The 15,693-nt window shown below is 49.4% G+C and overlaps 1 protein-coding gene across 5 annotated transcripts in view; it reads left to right on the forward strand.

Moving 5' to 3' along the window:
- Positions 1–15,693, forward strand: part of LOC144172816 (TNF receptor-associated factor 6-like) — a 334,329-nt gene that overhangs the window by 299,720 nt on the left and 18,916 nt on the right. The window lies entirely within an intron of this gene.

Consider the following 15,693-nt stretch of genomic DNA (forward strand, 5'->3'; position numbering starts at 1 on the left):
AGGTGAAAAAACGTGGAGCTGGCGAGCACAGAGCAGTCACAAGTAGGAGTCACTGGACTTGTTCGAGTGGACTGCCCGCGGGCTGCCAGAGGTTAGAGCCGGCCATTCGTTTTTTCTCGGGCAGCTCCATATGTCACTTCAGGAGGCGCCAGATAGTATTCGATTTTCTCGGGCCCAGCGGTCTCTCTTCCCGCGGGCTCCAAGAACCGCCAGGACGTTTGTGGTCTGGCGGCGAGCTGGCTCCAGACTGGGTGCTAGCAGACGATAAAAGGTGATTGAGCCGTGCTGTGCGGCCAGTTTTAGCGTAACATTGGAGAGTTGCTTGGTTCTTACGAGTTAGTTTTAAAATGTACAGTTAGTGAAACTTTTTATTATTTATTCATTTAAAATACCCTTCTGGCCCCTGTTCAGGGCATTGGGTAAGGACAGTAACAAAGAAAGGAGTTACAAGGTCATTCAGCACAAATTCGGAAGTTACAATAGGCACGTTGCGCTGATGCTTGCCTTGCAAGCACCAACGCCGTTCTTTATACCCTGGTGGTTTGGGGGTCATTTCTGTCGTGAAAGATGCCACGCATATCACGGGCTTACTTCGTAGTCTTCATATTACGTGTGGGCGCTCTGTCCCAGACACCAACATCCGGGATTATCACGAGTCACGCACCGGGCCCACGCAAAGAAGGCATGTAAGGTAACGTCATGATAACAATGCCGAGAAGAACGAACAGCTTAAGTGGCGCAGGCGAAAATACATGAGTCACTGCTATTGTAGCCGGGCAGGCAGACTGCGAATTTATAAATGGCAGGGAGGAACCGATACATTCATCATGGCCGTCTTTCTTTACACCGTGTCTCAGTGTCGACCCCATATAGATTGTTGGCAGGGCATGCTGCATGCAGTGGGTGATAACGGCTCGAGAAACCTACGCTCCTTTATCGAGGCCCTGCCTTGCGCTACAGACAACTTTAAGGAAAAGGGCTGCTCTCACAGCGGCCTCTGTGCGGTGCAACGTGCCTGTGCACAGCATAACCAGTAATGACGACAAGCTTCGAAATACAAGTGTAAGTTGCAAAACGATAACAAGAAAAGAAAAAAATATCACAGCGCAAACCTAATCTACGAACATATTTTTAACTGAAACTTAATCTTGCGGTAACAAGATTTCACTTTATAAAAACGTTGTCTCTTCATTCAGGATCTTTTCGTTGCAACACATGGCCCTCTTTTTTTCCGTCCGGAAATTTACACTCAGTACAACAGCTTTTCGCTTCAGCTGACGCTCATTTTCAACCGAGTGTCCGCTAAACATGGCAAGTATTTTTCATCTCGTAGACAACAGCAACGTTCCAATGATAGACGGAAACGTACATGTTCTTGTTTGCAAAATAAGTGTTGTTTCCTGCACTAACAGTCTGTCCGTACGTAAGCATGAATGTTTTCGTTCGTTCTTTTCACCCGCAAACGAGGCTGCTGCTCATCGAAGAACGGCGTCTATCTTCGGAATGGTGCTCTCATCTACGAGATGAAAAAAAAATGCCCCCAATTCACGCCATGAAGGTGGTTGGGAAGCAACACTTTAGACGACCCCCACAGCAATTGCCCATGCGACGTCACTTGAACTCACACACGTGGCTCTACAAAGAGCGAAACCGGAGATTACACCAACCGTTGCCTGGAATTCGCGGTGGTGGAGTCCCGAATGACGGAGCGTCGGCCACACCGGGCTTAGAGCGGCGGAAGCCGCAGCCGCTGTAGCCCGACAGTGCATTGGCAGCAAACGGAAAGCACTGTCTTTCAAAAGGTGATGCAGCGGAACCTAGCCATCCTAATGCGCTAGGTAGGGGCTACACCACTGCGCGACACAAGCGCAGACACCGAAACAATTCGGCATGTGAGCTTAGTGATTCCAATTTATACCGATTGAAACTAGTTAGTTTAGTAAGTTTGAGAATTGCGAGCAAGCTGAGAGAACTTTTGTAATCGCTATTGATCAGATTCAGTTGTTCCTTTCACCTTTTGTAATACTTGTTAAAACACGACTGAATTCGTATTCACCGATTTAGAAAACGGAGTCCCATTCGTGGCAAGCAGTGCGCAAAAGGTAGCCTTTCTCTATGGCGGCCAGATGTCGTTACGGGGTTTGTACATTATTTTTTCCCGCCATGCAAACCAATCCTTAACGCATCTTTGCCGTACAACCAGTATTTCCGTCGGGTCTGGGTTACCCAGGAAGTGCTGTAGAAGAAGTTAATCAAGCACTGCGAAGGAAGCTCGCAATGGCCGCGAAGCAGACCAGAACAGGCAAAAAAACAATCGTCGCTAAAGCAGACAATGACGTCCCTCCAAGCGCCCGCCGGTGCCAGAAGGCAGCCGTGCGCAGGGAACGCTGGGTAATAGCGTCCTGTCGCCGCGCTATCTACACTGTGCTCCGCCGCCGGCAGCCGATCGCGGAGGCCGTGGCCCACCTCCCTCCCATCCACGTTCGGAGTTTGTTGACCAGCACGCCACGAAAGAATCGTTGCCTGGTAGAAGTAGAAAGCTTTGCTTTAAAAATGACTTCTGAATGCCCGTGACGATTTCGCAAGTCAATAAATAGGTGGAATGATGCCCAGAGACGGCAAATGGCTGCTGGAATGAGTCGGTGCCACTGCGTCATGCTCGCGTTGAGCTTCGGAAAGAGGCCAGTCCGTATCGAACGTGCCGATGAAACATAGACGTCGAAAGCAGGGATACAACATTTCGTCAACTTGACCGTAACAGACAGAAAGAAAAAGGTTGCTACCTTAAGTTCCCGTTGCGGCTGGCTTATTTTCCAGTTTCCGGTGTACACTTAGGCGACTGAGCTAGGTAATCATGACGCAACTTCCTGTCCGAGAGCAAGCTACTGGCAGCCCGCTGGCTGCCACAACTGCGTAAATGGAACACGCCCACTGATAAACTTGAAAGGCGGGAAGGCCAAATTTGAGTTGCGCATAGCGACAACTTCTGAAGGTTGCAAAGAAAGGGGGGGGGGGGTGTTAAAGCAGCATTAGAGGTGGATGAAGGCCTCTGTGTTCTGCAGCTGTATCGGTAGTGCATGAATTCGGCATTCTCTTCCACGCTTTTGCGTATTACCGGCACGCAAGTACGGGATATGTGAACACATACTATTTTGAGATTGCAGCGACCTTGACATGATTCCGAAACCGAAGACAATTTTTTTCATGCCGTTGTGGTTACCCTGGCTTTGTTGTTACCGCGGCGCTTCCTAGTTTCTTTAAAGTTCGACGGACGCCTTGATGAACAACGCGAAAATATTTTTAAAAGCGGGGCTTTTTAGGCAGTTGTTGGTCCGACGAACGCGTCAAAAAGACCCTCGCCGATCGGGGACGTCATCACTCATCACGCACCGCTCTACCTTCGGGAGAGAGAGAGAGAGAGAGAGAGGAAAACTTTATTGAGCAGTTATATGCGTGGGGATGGCTTCTTAGTCCAGAAGTCCAAGCGTCATCTTCGCACGTTCCGCCCTCTCCGTCAGCATGACCTGGTCGGCGAGGTGTGCGCTGGACAGCGCTGCCTCCCACTGCTCGAGGTTGGGGGTAGGGAAAGGGGGAGGCAAGTCCGGGTTTTGGCTACATTGCCAGACTACGTGATATAGGGACCCTGATTTTCAACAGAACTTGCATTGAGGTGGGTGCTGATTGGGGAATTGCATATGGAGCCGGACTGGGTGAGGGTACGTGTTTGTTTGAAGTAAGTGAAGTGTCGAACCTTGTTTTTTACTTAATTATGGGTGAGGTGGTGGATAGACTCTATCGTTCTAGCCGGTAATGCTGGGTAATGTTACGGTAAGTCACAACAGGGGTGGGGTCAGGTTCTCCTTCCAGGGCCTGGTGGGCGAGTGCGCAGGCCGTCGCGTGGGCGAATTCGTTCCCCGCGAGGGAGAGTGTGCCGGCGCCCAGACTGTCGTGACGTGCCGTTTCGGGGGGATTGTGGTCAGGATGCGGTATGCTGCGGGGGTCACCGATCCAGAAGTAAATCTTCTCCAGGCCTGCTGCGAGTCAGAGATTATCGTCGTTGCCTTGGTCTGGGTTATGGCAAGCGCTATGGCCACTTCTTCTGCTTCTTGAGGGGTAGTTTTGGGGATGGTTGCGCTGGTGAGGCATTTGTGTCTCGATGTTACTACTGCCACCATTTCTCCCTTATGGTTACTGCTTGCTGCGTCGGTGTAAACCGCCCCTTCGTCTTTTCCATAAATTTTCTCTAGAGCTTCGGCTTTGGCCTGTCTTCTGCCTGCATGATGTTCCGGGTGCATATTGCGGGGAATTGGTTTAATGTGTATGTGCTGCCTCATATCTGGCGCAAGAGGTCGGGGTTGTAGCTGTCCTTGAGGCGTCCATTGAAGTTTTGTCAAGAGCTTTCTGCCTGCAAGTGTGAGTTCGAGTCTTAATTTTTGGCTTTGGAGGTGTCCTTCGATTAATTCTGATGCAGTGTTGTGGATGCCTAATTGGAGTAGTCGAGCAGTCGAAGCGCTCGTGGGGATACCCAGTGCTTGTTTCTAGGCTTTCCGTATAATGACGTTGAGCTGCTCCTCCTCAGTTTTGGTCAGAGTTACGTACGGGGCCACGTAGATAATGCGCGATAGAATGAAGGCCTGGACCAATCTGGTGGTGTCTTCCTCTTTCATCCCTCTTTGTCTGTTCTGCACCCTGCGTAACATCAGGGTGACCTGTTCGGCGGTAGTCTTTGGTTTCTGAATCAGTTCATTGTTCCTTGTGTCCGCCTGGATATCAAGTCCAAGTATTCGTATCGCCTTTGTAGGCCTGATGGGATATCCTTCCAGTGTGACTTGGATGTCGTCTTTGTCTTTCTTTGTGCGTCGTCTGCGTACGACCAGAAGTTCAGATTTTCGGGGAGCGCATATTAGTCCGCACTCTTTGGCATACTGATTGACGGTATCAGTTGCCTGTTGGAGTGTGTCTTGGAGGCCGCCGATCGAATCTGTGCCAGTCCATATAGTAATGTTGTCGGCGTAAACGCCATGCTTTATGTTGGGGATCTTCTCTAGTCGTTTCGGCAGCTCTATCAGTGCTATATTGAAAAGCATGGGGGATAGAACAGACCCCTGAGGAGTCCCCCTGTCCCCAAGAGTAATTGGATCACAGGAGACACCCCCTATCTTTATGGCAGCTTGGCGGTTGGAGAGGAAATCGGCAATGTAGTTGTACGCCCTCTCTCCGCAGCCTGTTCTTGCCAGGTTATTGAGGATTGCGTTGTGCGCCACGTTATCAAACGCTGCCTTTAGGTCAAGGGTCAGTATGGCCAGGGGGCAGTGTCTCGGGGCCGGAACGAGTATGTCCTCCTTGATTTGAATCAGGATGTCTTGGGTGCTCAGGTGCTTTCTGAATCCAAACATCGAGTTGGGCATTTGCTGGGTTTCATCGAGGTATTGCTGAAGTCGTAGAAAAATTACCCTCTCTATGATTTTCCCCACGCAGGATGTTAACGAAATCGGCCGAAGATTATCTATATGTCGTGATTTGCCTGGTTTCGGGATCAGTCGCACCTCGGCTGTCTTCCAGGAGATGGGAAGCTTGCCTGTGCGCCAGAAGACGTTGAAATGCTCTGTGAGGTCTTCTACAGCCCTGTCATCCAAGTTAGCCAACGGTTTGTTGGTGATTTCGTCTTGCCCAGGTGAGCTGGAGCGCTTGCAGGCTGCAATGGCGGCTCGGACCTCGTAGACTTTAATGTCTCTGTCCAGCACGGGATTGGGTGGACCTTCAAAATGGGGAGGAGCACCTCCTTTTCCCGGACGTTGGTATTTGTTATTCAAGTCTTGAATGAGGTCATCCGTGGTTCCCTGGTACAAGTGCATAGTGCGTGCTAGGCCTCTACTGGTCTCTCCCTTGTTCTTGAGGGGGTCGATAAGGTGTGGAAGCAGGTGCCACGTTTTGCGAGTAGATAGCGTTCCCTGGAGGCTATCGCATAACTTAAGCCAATGCTCCTTGCACAGGTTGGCCGCGTACTCCGCCGCCTGCTTACTTAGTTGTGCTATACGTTTCTTAAGCCGGTGGTTGTGCCTCTGCTTCTTCCAGCGTCTGCTCAGGCTGTGTCTGGCTTCCCAGATGTGCAGGGGTTTGGAATCGACATGCGGTGTTTGGTATGTTGTGGCTATTGTTTTTGTGTTGGCCTTTACATCTCGTATAACACTCTCCACCCACTGGTCGTAAGATTGTCCCTTCGAATGATCACGATCTTTCCTTTCTTTTCTGAATTTGTCCCAATCAGCTAATTTTGCTGTACCAATGTATGACCTGTAGCTCAAGCCTTTGATGAGGACTTGTATGATATCATGATCGGATCCCAAATTCTCCATGGTGTTGGTTTACGTGATGTCGAGTGAGCCTCGGAGTAGGGATAAGTCTGGGCTTGTGTCTCGAGAAACGCTGTCCCCTGTGCGAGTTGGGGTGTGCGGATCGTTTAGGATCGTGAGGTTGTGCAATTCTATAACACTGAGCAGATCTTTCCCCCTCTTACTGTTGTATGTGTATCCCCAAAGTTTGTGCGCTGCATTAAGGTCCCCCAAAATGAGGAGAGGAGAGCTACCAGCGAGTTGGAGGGCTTCGCACACAGTATCTTCTATACCTGGTCGTTTTTTCGAGGGTCGGCAGTAGACGTTGAGAATAAAGATGCTCTCTTTGCATTTTGCTGTCCGGGGAATGAGTTCCACTAGAGTGTGCTCACATTCCCTTTGGGGGGTAAGGTGCTGCATTGCTGCTATGTTGCTCTTGATCAAGGTTGCCGTAGATCGTCCAGAAGGATCCTTGTAAGTAACGTATCCTGGGAGCTTAGTTGGACCATTCGTCTCTTGGACTGCAATGATATCAGGTGGGGGAGAATGTGTGCCGAGATACTGTTGTAGAGCTGCTGACTTGTCTTTGATTCCGCGGCAATTCCATTGGAGCAATGTGGTGGAGTCCTGTCTATTTGGTAGCATACTCATCGGGGAATGAAACCAAGTCCTCGCTTTCGGATACTGGAGGGCGGGAATACGGAGCTTGCCTTCTGCGGAGACTGTTGCTTTCAACCGTCTCCATTCTGCCTTCTAGCCGGTCGATGCGAGTTCCGAGTTGGTCGACCCGACTTACGACTTGATTGATTTGGACTCCGTTCTGGGCTACCTGAGCGGATAGCGCCTGTAGTTGTCGGTTAATTTGGACAGTTTGGGTCTGTATCTGGGTCTGGAGCGCCTTGAGTAGGTCTTCGAGGGAGGTTATGCCTCCTTGAGACTGGGTTTGTTGCGATAAGGGGTCTGTGATGTGCTCCGACGAAGTCTTGTTTTGACCTATCGCTTCGACTTCAGCTAGTGGAGAGAAACTTGCGCACTCCCCCTGAGCGGGTGGGACACAGGGAGCTGTGTCCATGGCATTCGAATTTGTTCCGGCGATGCGTGAAGGGCGTTTGCGTTTGTCTGGGTGCGAATCGTCACGAGAGCTTTCTAGTTCTGCTAGCCTTTTTTCTAATGACGCAATTATGATCTGTTGTTGCGCCAACTGTGCCTTAAAGGTTGAACATTCTGGACATGGGTGGGAATCTGTGTTTTTTGTTGGTGTGGGTGTGGGGTCGCGTCGAGCAGTGGGAGACACAACGCAAGCCCAGCTCACCTGTTTCTCGTCGTTCCCGGTCTTCGGTGTACGGTTGCGGGACCCGGATTTTGACCTGGTGCTTGAATTTCCTCTCCTTCTCGCGGATGGGGTTTTGGATCGGTCACGGGGCCGCCCCCGCTGGTCTGGTTGTGAGGCTGGATGGCCATGCTGCGATGCTTGCTGATCCACTTGGAGGGCTAGTTGGTCCACTCGAGAGGCGCGCTCCTCCGTCCTCTTCCGCACGAACTGCCGTTTACGAAGGACGAAAGGCTCCCGGAAGCGTTTCGGGCAGCCCTTGGTAGCCGTAAGGTGCCCCCCCCCCCGCATAGCGAGCAGAGGGCCTTGCAGTCATGTCCGGGTTTCGGGTCTTTGACCCCACACTGGTGGCACACACGTGTGTTGGGCTGAGAACATGACGTCGCCCTATGTCCGAGTTCATGGCATGCGTCGCACACAGGCACAGTCTTCTTGTACAAGGAGCACCCCCCGGGTACTCCGAGCCGAAGAGGGTAACGTAATAGGGGACCTTGTTACCAGCAAACGTGACTACGACGATATTTGAATTTCCTAGTCTTCTGCATGCGTAGATCTCGTGGTTGGGTACGTACATATTGTCTAACAATTCCCGCTCCGAGAAACGGAGGGTTGCCCCTCTTATGATGCCCTTGACGGAGTGATCTGGGGTGAGTCCGTAGAGCTGCACTGGCTAGGTCATGTTATTTATTCGGATCTGCTTCACCTGACTCAATGCTTTTGCTGCTTCTACCGACGGGGTGCTAATTGTAGCGGTGTTCTGCACCATGTCATAGCGGACTCGCAGGTTGGTTTGGCGCCAGGTTGACTGAATTGCGCTCAGCAAGGCGAGCGAGACCTCGGCTAGGTCTAATTCCGCTATCTTGAGGCCACCCTGTGGTCGCAACACGAGCTTGTAATCGTCCCTGGGAAGGGGAGCTGGCCTTGGAGCAAATTTGCGTGTAAGCGAGGGCTTCGTGGTTGTCGGCTCAGCCGTTAGGCCTACCGCTGGGTTGGGCTTCCGCTTGCGTCGCCGCTGGGCTCGGGTGACGACTTCGATCCAATCGGCGTTTGAGCTTGAATCTGTCGCAGTTTCATCACATTCGCCTTCAGTTGGGTCTTGATGCATTAAGTTGTCCTCTGTCTCACTTGCGTCTGTGCTCGGGAGCACAGCGGGGCGGTCCCCTGCGTCGGCGGTCGTACCCGGTATTGATCGTACCCGTTGTTAAGCCTAGTCCCTCTGGGACGAGGCCTAGCTTGCCGTGGTTCAAAACTGCCGTAAGTTGGCTGAATTCGCACTCACGGGGAAGTGAAATAGTGTCCTCCGGTGCACGAAGCCTAGCTGTCGATGACCGTGATATCCGCTTAGGTCCGCTCTGGGAGAAATATGAAACGCTGCGGGCTAAGCAAGCCAGGCCTGCCAATCATGAAGAACGTTCATTGGCAAGTTGGGAAGTCCATCTGAGGTGCAACAGACGGGTGTCCGACGAAGGGCGAGATGGGGCATCCGTCCTGAAGAGCCGCTACTCGGGAACGGATGCGACGACTTCGGCCCGATCGGAAAACAAACCACTAAGACTGAAAATAAAACAACACATTGTGCATATTGTAATGATCGAGTGGTCAGTGCTCTTTGCGAGGCTAACTACGGCAACACGCAGAGAACTCGCCCAAGTGTCGAAGCATAACCACGCAGAAAACTTCGCCAAATCTCCAGGCATAACGGCGCACAAACTTAGCTAACCTAGAATAAGCTAGGCGCGGCCGCCAGATTCACTGTTTCCTAGCGTTCGCGGCAGCAGTGTAAAGCTGCCCCAGTTTTTTCGCGTTGCCCCAACTTTTTCACCGGGTCGCGGCGGCACCTTTGGTTAATTACCGCTTCCTGGAGCACGCTTAACGCCATCACCTGCGTCCATATTTATCTTTTTTTACTTTATTATCACGCTTCTCGTTAAGGCGCGTTGACTAGGCCGACTCGACGATGACACGACGAAAGCGACGCCGACTTCCCAGTTGGCAACCAGTGTTGTACGGAACAGCGTTACAAGGAACGGCGTTCCTGGAACTAGTTCCTTTTTGGTGGAACGGAGGAACGCCACCGTTCCATTAAGGGGCGGTGGAACTGTAACGGTAACGCGTTAGGTTTTTAAAGGAACGGCAGGAACGGCGCTCCTGCCGCTACATCGCTTGGATTTGGCGGTTTTTTATGCCAAGGCTCGAGTACAAAAATCCACAAGTCACTACTGCGTTTCTCTTCCTATAAGCTGGTCAATTTGCCCGCCCTTCAGCCGTAAGTGCTTCCTCGAAGGTTAAAGGCAGAAGAATAACCACGCAGCAGGCCTCCTCTTGTGCTTGCTCTCATGCTGGTTCAACTTACTCGGCATTCGACCGGTGAATAGCGTAGCCGCGAGAATGCTTTTCACTTGTCATCGTTTGCCTGGCGAGGCTAGGACGCGCGTCTGGCCGATAGAATTGGTCCCTGGCGGGGAAAGATTGTCTAATACGGGATCCGGAGATTTCGGTGTCGGACATTTAGGTGCAGGCCGTTTCGGTGCGGACGTTTCTGTGCACGGACATTTTGGTGCATGGCGTCTTGGCCCGGGCATTTTGAGTCACGGGATGTCCCAGGCATTCTTTGAACAATTTAGTTTTAATATTGTAATTTTGTGAATTGATATGATTTTACGTTCGAGACTTGTGCTTGCGATGCCGTGCGTGGAAATGAACGCTAAACCCTGGCGGAGCATTGCGACGTAAAACCCCATTTCTGTAGCAGATGGTAAAAATTAATGTTGTTAATTTGCATCCGTTCAACCTATTTTTTTATTTTAACCTTCATGTGAACAACCCTACTACTTTAAGTGTTACCAAACTGCTTTGCTTTCACTTAGTCCATCCTCCTTCCTCCACCCCCCACAGCAAAACATCCGCAACAAAAACAGAAAAACGAGGTAGATTAAGCGCGTGTGCATTCCTTTTTAATTATTTTCTCAATCAATCTCGTATTCGTTGCATTCGGTGTCGGTTCTACTTAAAACTAACCAACCAACGATCGCACTTACGGTGGCGTTACTTAGGGGAGGGGCAGGCTGAGCCCCGCCGGCTACCAGCCCCCTTGGTAGAGAGCGGGGGTGTCACTTGTGGTTCACGATTGTGTAAACTGGACTTCGAAAACTTGAAGACGACTGTTGCCGCTCTCGTCACAGTAGCCTATTCATTTTTTTTCTCCTTATAATGGAAGAAAGCGATGTATGCCTGGGGTGTCCATGATATGCGCGACTTAATGGGTGACTGAAGGCGACGAAGGGGTGATTGCTGGAGAGGAGGCGCCGTCGGTATGGCGGCGACGAGCGGACGGGTGTAGCCAGCAAGCTTGTTCTTCGATGGGGGAGACAGGGCCCAACGATGGTGGCCATTGTGTTCTCAGCGGCTTTTTGGGTGGCTTTTTGTTTCACACTTTAGGGGGTTTCGTGAGCTCCTGGTGAATGTAAAGCTTTTTCCTGTATCACTGCGGTGAGGCTTCGGAGACCGTGAACTCCGCCACGCCTCTTGGGTTTTCAGGGGAAACCGAAAATAATATGACTGAAAAAGAAATCTGGTCGAGATACAAGTGTACACGTGTGAGAGGGGGAAAGGGGGGGGGGGGGGGGGGCGCTAGGACAACGAATTGAAATGTGGTGAATATAGGCATGTGATCATAAAAAGAAGGTTGGTTTTCCCGAACAGGATGGGTGAAATTTGTATGCACAACCCGTACGCGCTTAATCAACATTTAGGACATTAGAAGCTGCGTCTGTTTTCAAAACTGCCCGTTCTTCCTCCACGACAATATCCTAGACCAGTGTATACCCATACCTGGCAAAGATCAAGCACGGCATCAATCAAAAAATAAATTCACTGCTCCAGATTGTTGTCCATGACCCACGTTAAGCGGAAATAAAAATAAAACGGCTGTCGCAAACAGGCAAGCACCCGATAATTTCGTCGCCGAAAAGTTTGCGGACCGAAACGCCCGTACACGGATATGTCCGTACACCGAAATTTCCGCACCGCAACATTCTCATCCTACACCGAAATGTCCTAGAGCCGTCTGGAGTTTGTCCAGTGCTCCCTGAACAAATTCGCCTAGGAATTTTCTCTGGATTATTTTAATCTCCATATAATCTGCTGCCGTCGGTGTTAATATTCGTATAATATACGTAGTTCGATGTGAGTTTTAAATTTCTCAATTGCACCCCAGGATATTCCGACACTATAATTTAATTTAAAACCCTAATTGTAACGTTAACGTAACGACACGTTCTCATTTCGAAGTGGAACTGGAACGCATTCGTTTGGCAATATAGGAACTTGTACCGGGAACTCATTTCAAAATTGCGAAGGAACGAGGAACGAGCTTTCGTTCCTATTTTAGAGAAACGCGTACAACACTGTTGGCAACCGACTTGTCACCAGACGCCGACGTCGGCACGAACACGTCGGCCGACCGGAAGTCCGCGTTGTGTGACTGGCTCGATGAACGAAGACACCGAAGACGACCGATCGGCTGAACGGACGTCCGGAATCGATCGAGAAGCGAAAACTGCACCAACGACAACAACAGTCCCGTAATTAAAGCGGCACGTTTCTGTTAGTTCTTAGAGTGTAATAAACATAGTAGGGTCCATGAAGGTCATACAGCTCAACACATCGGATCCGTATTTCGGCTTACGAGGCTCCGCCCGTTCGCTTAGGCGACAATTCGTTTCCCGTGGTTGCAAACTGCTTGTTCGTGAGCGACCAGTAACGTTTGTAGAATATATAAGCTCAGTTATTAGCAGCAAAGGAATTGCGGAAGGTTTATTAGGTATCAAGGAACCAATATCGACCAAAAGTTTTAGCGTAAAGCATGAAACAAAAGCACGGTGGGCACAATTCCCGCCGGGTGAAATCGCAGTCACAGCCGGAACAGTGGTGCTGCCAGAGGTCAGCTATAGTGGGGGCTTTATGGAACCTTACTGTGTAACTGTTGTTCAATAAATCCAGGAATCCTTGCAATCATGTGCACAATTCTGATTTGACACAGAGGGTGTGTCTCAATGTAGTATACAGGCTATATCAGCGGCATCTGCGGTTATTTTGTGGCGCAGTAGTCTAATGCTTCGCGCCCGCTCAAGCCCAATCGCTCCTTCAAAATGGCTCCTTTTTCAGCTGCATTCCAAGTAGCATGGTTTAGGAATCGTGTTCCCGATTCCAAAGCCAAACTTTTTGGTTCAACTGTGGATCTACCATATCAAACATCAATGCATCCATGTCATAGTCATAGGTACGATTCGTTCAGTTTTAAACTGGTGCTTTGATATAAAAAAGGCAATTGTAGTTTCAGAAGTCGGAATACTGATGCGTGTCTTTCGCAAAGGGGTATGTCTTTGTATAGCGTCAAAACAGTTTCCTCCCATCAACTTAAACAAGACACAAGGCAGGCTTGGGAGAAGGGGGGGGGATTATAGCCATGGCCGGCAACCAAACCCTCCACATCATCGCAACTGGCAGCATTGGGCACGTACAAACATGAACGACCAGCTTTTATAGAGGTAAAAGTGGCACCAGGCCATTAGGAGAAAAAGCGACGCTGGAATAATTTTTTGGCGCATTGATATGCACAGTCGAACAAAGAGACAAGCGCGCACGGCACCTAAACTCACACTACTCTTCCGAGACCGCTCGTAATATCTGTTACGGTGTAATTGTCTAGCGATGGATCAACGCAGATTCCTGTAGGAGTTTTCGGGAAAGTAAGGGGGAGGGAAGGGGAAATAGAATGCACGGCGCACTCTAAAAAATGTGCCTGTACGATACCATGCAACCCTTTCGATGCTTTTTTGTCACAGATATGAATATTACAACCGATCAGAATAACGGAATGGAATACTACAACTGCCTGTGTACTTGCGTGCATGCCGCTACGACAACACAACCATGCTCGACACTGGCGCGAAGGAGAGGCCAATTAAGCAATATATAAATCTATGTCGGTTCGGAAAGCATGTACGTGCTCAAGTTAACAACTTTTGAGGCAATTCTATAGGCATTCGCTTAGATATTAGAGAATACCATTAGTCGTGTCCCATTCCTTCCATCAGCATTTCCAGCCGTGAGCGCAGTGCAGGAGTCATAACGAAAATGATAAAGTGGCCCAGACGGAACGCCGTACGTCACACGGCCCCGTCCCAGAGCGAGGCTCGGGGCTGAATATCGCCGTAGCAGACGACGCGCGCCACCGGATGTTCTTGCATACATCACCGAGCAGACAGGCATCATGGGCAGCACGCTTGCGAGGTGCAATTAGGTGGACGAAACGAGGGCGCATCGGGGCGCTGGTGAAAATGCGATATTTTGATTGGCAATAACTTCTTTGGCAATAAATTTGATTGGCAATAACAACTTCGAAATACTGTAACGATGGCAGAAACAAATGATGTAGACGTTGGAAGCCTCCAAATAGGTCCGTGCTGATGGATTAATATCGGTTTCCTGCTGATTTGTAGGCCGGCACACTGTGAAGGTTTCTTTTAAAGCTTTGGATTTCCTCGCGGATTCTTCTCTCTTTTTTTGCGGGACGAAGCCATAGTTATAACATTGGTTACTGCATTTTCAAAAAAGAGTAAGTGAGCGCTTTACGGGCTGCTCTGAAATACTAGAAGGCTGTTATTAGTTTATCACTCCGTAAGTACGCATTAGTGCGTAGCATATTTATTCACAACGAGGACGCTCAAACGCAGATCTCACAGCGTAGTTTATCACCCAGCGCTTCCAATCTAAGGTACATCTAATATTTCACGTGGCTATCGCCGTGTTTAATACACACAAACACATATGGGGCAGACTGTTTAGGCGTTGATGTTCCTAAATGCTATATCATAACATATCATTGGCTTTTCATGCAAAACAAACTATGCAAGACTGTTGTCTAATCTAGTGAGCGGTAAGAAATATACACATAAAACCGGCTTCAATAACAGTTGGAAATATGCAAAAAAGCACCGAATATTCGCGTTGAAACTATTTCTTTGTTCAAAAAAGATTTTACTGCAAAATAGCTGGAAGTTAGTACAAGCGATAAAATTACTTTCTCACAGTGTTCTCCACCCAAATGCCTTAGTGTAGAGCGAAAAATACGCCAAATATGAATATTTGACCTCCTTCTCATCCGACCTGCTCATTCAAATGAAAGTTCTTTGATAGCCATATCGCGAAGAGTTTCACTTTTCTTGCGGCTTGTTCTGTGGGTTGCACCTTGGAAACGTGTAAAGTTTACTTTATTGGTAGAGACGCTAACAAATATAGGCACCAATTATGTATTTTCTCTATCCCTAAGGCTGCATAACGTGATACCGGCCGCGCGGTGCTCCGGCAGAAGCGAACAAGGAGACATGTAAACTAGATAACGTATTGTGCATAATCAGATGCCCACCCTTGTAATAGTCCTATTTGTTGTGATCGAAGTCATGAATTCAAAATCAGCGTTGGATTTTCAACTCTCGAAACATCGTATTCGATGATGCGTTCAATTAATTACCGTTACCACTTCCCATGCACAGGAACAAGTGTGAATTTTATACTATTTAATAAGCTAAGTACCATATTCAGATCAGACCAGCATGTAACGCCCATGTTGCTGTCAGTAGCCCTGCAGTCAACAACCCACTTCGACATAGATCGGCGAACGCATGGAAACATAGCGCAACGTCTGATATCGTATTAGCAAATGAAACATCCTCTTTAGGGGACTAAAAAACAGTAATGTAGTGTTTCTTTTGAACCAAAACATGCACATCATGAGAATATTGTTGTTGTGAACCGCAAAAAACCAGGATGCCAGTGTAGGGCTGAACTGGAAACGCACTTACGCTTGCTTTATTTACTAATGATGAGAGTGTGCACACCCCTTCTTCCTCCTCTAATTCCACAACATCCTACCCCGGGCTCTTGACGATTTCCAGGGGACACAATTTTAAGTGCGAATGCACTTCTTAAGCGACCCTGAACCTTCGTCCACCGGCAATGTCCGCGCAC

This window comes from Haemaphysalis longicornis, unplaced genomic scaffold, assembly GCF_048455015.1.
Source record: "Haemaphysalis longicornis isolate Haplotype H1 unplaced genomic scaffold, Haemaphysalis longicornis Haplotype H1 scaffold_26, whole genome shotgun sequence".
NCBI classification, from domain to species: domain Eukaryota; kingdom Metazoa; phylum Arthropoda; class Arachnida; order Ixodida; family Ixodidae; genus Haemaphysalis; species Haemaphysalis longicornis.